This window comes from Rhodnius prolixus, unplaced genomic scaffold, assembly GCF_049639745.1.
Source record: "Rhodnius prolixus isolate KJV_2025 unplaced genomic scaffold, Rpr scaffold_7, whole genome shotgun sequence".
NCBI lineage: Eukaryota > Metazoa > Arthropoda > Insecta > Hemiptera > Reduviidae > Rhodnius > Rhodnius prolixus.
This window is the reverse complement of record NW_027411582.1, coordinates 2863274-2871846: the sequence shown is the minus strand read 5'-3', so window position 1 is coordinate 2871846 and position 8573 is coordinate 2863274. Positions and strand designations below refer to the sequence as shown.

At 33.5% G+C, this 8573-nt stretch overlaps 1 long non-coding RNA gene across 1 annotated transcript; it reads right to left on the bottom strand.

Moving 5' to 3' along the window:
- Nucleotides 1-1966: 1966 nt before the first annotated feature.
- LOC141446744 (uncharacterized) lies at nt 1967-8211 on the bottom strand. Its single transcript, XR_012453845.1, has 6 exons — nt 7660-8211; nt 7261-7490; nt 6931-7135; nt 5269-5354; nt 4911-5182; nt 1967-3801 (listed from the first exon to the last, which is right to left on the bottom strand). It is a non-coding gene; the product is annotated as an uncharacterized lncRNA (long non-coding RNA).
- Nucleotides 8212-8573: the final 362 nt, after the last annotated feature.

The following is an 8573-nucleotide window of genomic DNA, read 5'->3' as shown; positions in this document are numbered from 1 at the left end:
TAGTACCATTATGTAGTTGTGGTGGTCGACATTGAATTTATGGAAGGTAACACTCCAGGACTCCTGAGTGACCACTGTTAGAATGGGCGACTGGTATTGCCAGGTTATGGTTCCCTTGTGGTAGCTGGCAGAGCAGGATTTACTACCATAGAACAGCAGGTCCTCAGCTACTAGAAACCCTCCACATTGTACTCCATTCCCCCCCCCCCCAATAAATACACAAACAATTTACGTAATAAAAGAAAAAAAAATGGCCCCCATTTCTCTTACAACTATTCTCAAGGTTCGAACCCATTAATATTCTTCAAACTCGGAATATTAGACCCCCATATTATTTCTCAGCATTATTATTGGTTGCGGAACCGTACAATTACACTGAAATGCAGAGAAGTAGCATTACAACAGATATTCAAGGTCAAAAATTTCAGTGGAATGGGAATGTAACTTCCCAAAATTTCGAACTTCAATAAATCTCATTCTAATACTCCGCTGGAGCCAATATTATTCTAAGATATAGAGATAGTTGAAGTCTATCTTTACTCCAAATTTCGACCATTTCTACCCCATTACTAAGGGAGATATTCAAGGTCAAAGTTTTGGGTGGAATGTAACTTACCGAAATTTCGAACTTTTATAACTCCCACTCTAATACTTCGCTGGAGCCAATGCTTTGCTTGAATATAGAGTCACATTCTTGCTTAGTTGCTTTATGTAGTAGAATATTCGTCGTGTTTTTCTTGTTAATCAATAATTCTTCTACGATGGACATCCATATTTGAATGATTTGCAACAATATTTATTGTCACAATGATTATGGACTTTTCTTGGGTGATTTTAGTTTTTAGCACAGCAAGGAATTTACCGTGCGTTTCTTTGGTTTATACTGTGAAGGCCAGTGCACTGTGCCTGCCATATTTATACGCCTTTTTTTTTTTTGAAATCTAAATATGAATGTGTACTGAAATAGAATTTTAATAGTCTATAGTTACTATTTAGTTGCCTCTAACGACCTCTACTGCAAATTCCTTGAACTTTACCATAGCTAAGATTCCTTATTATTTAATTCTACACCTTAATAGTGGTGAGGTTGCCACGCCTGTTTGTAACTTGTTATTTCTTTGTTTAGTTCCTCATTAATTACGTTAATGTTGCTAAAATTGTGACACAATATTTCTTAGGTGACCCCTCCCCCGTTAGTAATACTTTTAAAACAGGAGGTTTTATGTGCGAATTGATTTAGTTCTATGAACTTATTGGTCGCTAGGTCCTAAATAAAGGACTAAAGGCTGTTATTTCCTCCTTGTCCTAGGGCATTACTCCTAAATTGAATTTGTCTTTGTGTCCCATTTCCGTTTAATAAGCTTCAAGAAAATTTAATTACTTGAACTTGGAGATATGAGAAAATTTCGTGAGAGGCACCACCCCAGATTTTTTGTATTTATATTTCTTAGATTTTTGCGGCCCCCTCACAAAAAAAAAAAATCAGATTACTGGTCTTATCGTTTCTAAATTTAACAGCATAAAACATAGAGAATTAGATAAAATTATATTATATGTAGGTTTAAACTATTATCTAAGTTTTGAAGTTTGCTAACATATGTTGGTAACAAATATAATAATATATGGTTGGATACTGGACAGGTTGGCCAAACCGCTAACTTGATAAAATTATAAACCCACTGCTCTGTAGATAGTAAATTAACACCATAGCAATATAAACTAAGTGCCTACAAATATTAGGCTAGGGTTATTTCATCTGCTGTTAATATGAATTCATCTTAGCTTATTTTTACTAACATAAAACAATAAAAACAACCTTTTGGAGATGACGATCATTTCCGGTTCATGATTAAAACACGAAAGTAAGCTCAGTTGCATTCAGCAGATAAAAGTAAGCCAGCTTGTTGGTGTTTATATAAAGTCCCACTCAATTCTCCTCCAATGATTTTAAAGAGTTCTGAAATTAAATTAAAATAAACAGGAAGTTTATTATCGGATAAATTAAATACGCAGTAAGTTTATTAAGACTGAATGTACAAACAGACAGAACTGAAATCTTGCCACTTAATTATACAGAGAGAAAGTACCAGCGGATATATTATATATAGAGGATTGTAACCCAATTATATACACAGGTCATTCTATCCTGTTTCCATGGTAACTAAGCCCACGCATCTCTCTCGGTCGCTCATAAAGATTTATATTAACGCATGAAACAATGCTACAAATTCCCGTCTGTATCTTTTAATTTTTCCTGAAAATGTCCTGAAATGGTGAAATTCATTTCCGATGGCGCAGCGATCCCAAATATTATCTGGCTTTTGTGAAAACTTTTACAGCAGAAATTAGAGCAAGTCGTACCCATCAATGGAATCAATCCAAATCCAACAACTCGAGAATTGAAGTAAAAAAAAGGTCATTATTTTGAAGGCTAAATTAGAGTAAGTCGCACCCATCAATGGTATCAATCCAAATCCAACAACTCGAGAACTGAAGTAAGAAAAAGGTCATTATTTTGAAGGCTAAATTAGAGTAAGTCGCACCCATCAATGGTATCAATCCAAATCCAACAACTCGAGAATTGAAGTAAGAAAAAGGTCATTATTTTGATGGCTAAATTAGAGCAAGTCGTACCCATCAATGGAATCAATTCAAATCCAACAACTCGAGAATTGAAGTAAGAAAAAGGTTATTATTTTGCAGGCTAAATTAGAGTAAGTCGTGCCATCAATGCAATCAATCCAAATCCAACAACTCGAGAATTGAAGTAAGAAAAAGGTCATTATTTTGAAGGCTAAATTAGAACAAATGGCGCCATCAATGGAATCAATCCAAATCAACAACTCGAGAATTGAAGTCGTGTGAGTGTTCACACCATTATTGGAGTTATATTGACCGGAAATACTTAATGAGCGAGACGTAAAATCCACAAACGGAACTCGGAGAACCATAAAAATATTTCAAAAAACTATTGTCTCAACCGAAGAGATTTCTTGAGTAACTGGAAGGCATTCTGTTACCTTAAAGGTACTGTAAGGAACATATATAAAGAAGCGAAAAGGTCCAGAGTACCTATTATATAAATTTACCTTCAAGTAATAAACCGTCCTCCTAAAATACAGCCGGTCCTAAAATAGACCGCTCAAGTAGGGTTAAGTTAAAGTAGAGGAGGTAAGGTTAGCGTACTTTAGTGGTTATAACAGCAGGCCAACAGTGCTGGCCGTCAAGTATTACATCAAGTGTTTAATGCCCCTTCTTTGCTCGTCTGTGTGTGTGTATTAATGAACTTTGACTGGAGAAGTCCGGAAGTAGGGTGTTAAATCTAAGAGTAGAAAGGTCACAGAGAACTACATTTCTAGCACCAACTTACTCGTGTAGGCCAAGTTTTGTCTATTACGTACAAGAAAACTATATAATAGCTAGTTGAACAACTGTACTGCAATTTTGTTTTATCAATTTTCCACAAACTTGGAATGTTTACATTTTTGGTTCCAGAAGCTGTCCAATGGAAAGACCAATGGAATAGACTGCACACTAAAACGTCACTTCTCAATGGTAAACATTACTTACCTTCCTGTCTCGGGAAAGTGTCCCTAATCATTTTCCTCAAAATGGGCATCATTCCACTAAAAACTCAATTATGTACCAAATTCTGGCATAACCCCAGAGACTTCACACTTACATATCTTTGTTTGACGAACGATTTTGGGGGCTTTCATATTCGTCTCGCTAGCCAATCAGCAGGTGCAGTGCTGTGCAGGGGACGTATAACATGAGTGAAGTCGAAATCTCCGCACCAAACTGTGTTAAACAAACCACATGATGGTGAATGAAACTTCGAAACCGGTCAAAGAATACGACAAGCATGACCCATAAAACTGAAGAAATTATCCAGCACTACGAACCTAACATTTTCAATTTTTCTAACACAGATTTAGACTTAATTAACCATCTATTATTTTGTTTCAAATTTAATGACAGTTTAAAAATAGATTTAAAAAAAAAATGAATAATTCACCCCAAAATTAGTTTCAGTAACAAAGTGCCTGCCACCTGACAGTAGCGCTACCTGTTAGCGCGAAAGGTTATCCATAATAATGCAATTTACATAATTTATAAACACATAATTTATAAATACAGAATTTATAAATAACATTATGGTGTCCAGATTAATTTGTTTATTAATACCTGTATGACCTTAAATATATATATTTTTTTGTGTATGAATTAATAGGCCTATAATTTTCTGTGACCCATAATTTTATGGTTGTAAAGTTGATTTTATTAATTTCTTAGGAATTTATTATTAGCTATTTAAGGAGGAAGTATTGATATAATTTCAAATTTTCTTGGGTGTATTTTCACAGATTTAATATCCGCTTTGAAGTGCTTCAATTCCAAAAAGTGGTTTGTAGTAAAAAATGGTGAGTGCTTTTGAGGATAGTGGTTCAAACTTTATAGTTCTTTTGTGCTTCTGGCATACAGCTTTAGGGATGTAAACCCTTCGACTAAAGAAGTACCCATTTTTCTGGGTGGATTGTTAATTTTTTTTTTTTTTTTTTTTAATTTGCCCTACTGAGTGAAGTATTTAACTTAAGGGCTGAAAATAGAGAGTAACGGCAAATCAGACGAGTTGGAACCTTCATTTTAAGTTGTGTTGTTAAAAATAGTCAGCCTGTTCTACACCAACTTAAAATGCTTTTTCTGATTTGTGCCACTTAGTACTTATTTTGTACAGTGATTGTACACAAGATTATCATTCTCAGCCAATTAGCTACAATCACCTGAAGAAGATCAAGCAGCAAAGCAAGAACTCTACAATTTTGTAGAGCGAGAGACAGATAATGGAAAAACAGAGGAAAACAAAAATAACAAAAATTACATTTAAATAAAGGTAGAAACAAATTTACCTGTTGCACCTGTTGCACAATCACCACTGCTGGCACAAGAGCTAATGATATTACCTAAATCTAAATTTTAAAATAAAAAAAATGCAAAAAAAGAGCCAAAATTTCACTTATCCCATTAAAAATGCACAAGTAAAATTTACTGGAAAGCAAATTTATCTAGAAAGAATCAAGGTCAAAAAAATTTCTCATCATTGGTCCATTATGCATATTGTTCTCTTAGCCGACGTGACGCTCATCCCTCTCGGGGGCGGTATTTACATTTTCTCAGTAAACTGTAACATTTACATAGCAACCGTATTAAATGTTAACAAGGTAATAAATACTTTTAAATACTTTATTGAAGTTCAAAGCAACATACCTAATTGCAACGTCCTCTATAAGCCGTAAACGGTGATCAGGGATACCAATACTTGGAGAAAGATTCCATTAAAGTAAACGCCAAATCTAGTATCAATGGCCGTTGTTAATAATAGATAACCTAGAATAGCTAAGGAGAAGAATCCCGATTTGTTCGCAGGAACAGTGTTTTGTTGTTCGGGACTAATTAGTCCTTAATGAGTGGACTCATGTTTTAAGTTACTTTACTTTTTCAATTGAAGTATCTCCAGCTAGCTAGCTTACAGCTGTAGATTGGAATTTAAATTTATAGCTAAATTACAGCTAAATTTTGGAATTTTATCTTTTTAATTTATCATCCAAGAGATATTGTCTCAAAAAAACAGACATCAAGCTTATATCTTATATCTCTACAGCTGTAGAGGAGCTTTAACAACTTATTCGAGCTGAATTTTATCAAAATCGGACTAAGCGTTATGGAAATATTAGTATTAATAGTTTTATAAAGGGCCTTACTTGGGTAGGGCAATCTCCCCTCCTTATGAGGCACAGCGTCGAGACTTTTAAAGTGCAAATCTGTACAAAATTTCAATTCGAATGACACTTCATTCATGAAAATCGGTTCACGTGTCGATAATTTGAAACGATTGCTATACTTCCCCTTAACAAGTGTAAGAGCTGATCGCCGCTTTAATGTTACGTAGGGGAGCCTTATCCCTATCATCCTACCAAATTTTATCAAAATCGGGCCAAGATTTACAGAGTAATTAGTAATAATAATTTTTGAGGAGGCCTTACATAAAGGGGGCTAACTACTCTCCCATTCGATGTACAGGGTCGAGACCCCCAAGAGGCACATCTACATAAAATTCCGAATCGAATGACACCTCTTTCTTGAAAATCGGTTCGCGCGTTTAGGCTGTACGTTGTTTACAAAAAAGGTAACAACAACAACAAGAACAAGACCAATTTTTGAAAATGCCGTTTTTGCTCATTTTCAACAACTTTTTTCTCGAAATCTATTAGATCTGTGTTGTTGCAAAAAATTACAGTCATAAAGGAGGGTTTGCCCTGTATTTTAAAGAAAATTTGGGAATTTTATCTTTTTAATTTATCATCCAAGAGATATTGTCTCAAAAAAACAGACATCAAGCTTATATCTTTAAACTGAAAAGTGAAGTAATGTCTACTTTTTCTGGCATGTTTTACGTCAACTACTGAATATTGAATCAGGTGTCGCGGACAGTACTTTAAACATTATCTTCAATTTCAATACTTCTTGATTGATTCTTTTCTTTATAAAAATTCTAAGCTCAAATAATACTGTTTCTCCATTGAGAAGGTTTACTGATTTTCAATAATTCATTATAAATGTTAATGACGCTTTAAAGATGGCGAGAGATTGCATTTCGATAATAAAGTACTTTATGGCTGCTGGCTAACTCTGACTTCTTAGCTTTTATTAAATCCACTTTTAGATGTCTTTAGTCTTTCAAGTACTATTTTATCACTAAAGATTTACAGTATTGCAAAGCAGGGAGCAGAAATTTCAAGATTTTATCACTTGATTAAAAAAAAAAATTCTTAATGAATCTAAACTCAACAGTTAATACTGTTGCTCCTTTAGGAAAGATTCCTAGATTTACTTTTTTATACTCCATAAAGTATGAATTAAGAAGCTTACCTGGTGTTAGTGAGGTTTATCTCCATAATCTCTAGACTAATTAACTGTTAAGTTATTCTCTTTTTGGATGACGACTTTGGGTTTAAACATTGTTCTTGTAAGTACGGAACAAATATAAACAAGTATCTTGTAAAATTAACTTCATCTTTTCCACATTTGCCCACTTAATTTGAACTTCTTGCTTAAAATAAGCACAAATCAATCCCTGTTTTTAAGTTTCAAGCAGAATTACTCACTTTTAAGTAACTTGATAGTTGGTGAACTACAAACTAAAATGAATAATTATAAAAACTTCAAGATATCTAATCAATTTTTATGTGCTTACCGTACCTTTGAATGTCCTTTTTTCAATTCTAGTGTTCTTATACTTTACTCACTTCTTTTCATAAAGATAAAAAGCTTCTCGTAGACAAATCAAACTTTGTAACTTTTATGATAATAACACAACACTTTTTGCACACAGTTGTGCATCGGTTCGGTGAGAAGTTCTGTGCCGTAGTGCTTTTATTCTAACTTGAAATATCTCAAGTTTATCATCTTTCGAGGATGCTGCTAGCAACCTGGCAATTCAGAATCGTTAAGGTAGGAAATTCTTTTATTTTTCTGCAATTTTAATTTATAAGTTTAAGATTTCTTAAATGTCATTTTAATTCACTTTTTAAAAGATGTCAAGAATTTAAACAAAACCACTTGCCGTATACGTACATATTCTGTCATAAACAAACTTGCCTTTAATGTTGTGCAACTTGAAGCAATTTCTTTATGTTTAATGTTGAGTTACTGCAATGTAACTATTAAAAACTTCCCATATTAAAAACATATCTTGAATATAAATGATAAGAAGAGTAATAACTAAAATCTAAAACTAGACATACTAAGTTCACTTACATTCACAATTGATAACTTCCTAACCTATAATGTAAATAATGCAAATAATAGTAATGGCAGAAATCAGTCCCCACTACCTTTAGGTTTCAATTCAGAGAAAATTTAAATAGAAAACTGCCATTATGTATTTACTAGCCATCTAGTGAGTTTAATAATAAATTCTCTAAATAATTTCAAAAATCTGTGATATTCTCATAAGAGAATATCTCTTTACTAATTAGATCATTTGTTATTTTCTCTAACCGTCGTAAGTGGAAATATTGCAATCAAGCAGTATTTAGTTTTTATATTAAAGACTAAAACTTGGCATTCAACAACTCTAACTTTTGAAGAAGACCTAATTGAATGTAGCAATTGTAAATTTACTGGAAAGCCATCGCATTCTTGATCGTTGCAAAGAGAAAATTCTTGTGAATTGAATTTATAAGATTCCTGAATTGTTGGCATTTATAGACCCTTGTGCAGTTGGTTGTTACAGATGAACCTTTATTCGTTCACTTTAACTCTTAAATTCTTATTTTAGAACACCTGAATTCTTTGTATTTTAGTATTCGACGCACTCCCGTCGGTCTGAAAGTAGTCTTATACGCGAGCTGTGTACATAAGGGGGTTCAGTTGGGACTTTCCAGTTGGTGGCCGGGAATAAAAAGAGACAAATCTTTCATGAGCTGCAGTCAGCTTGTTGTTGATGTGCTAAGTTAAAGGTTAATCGTCGAGCTAACTGTATGACTCAATATTTGTTTTGGTTTCAAAAA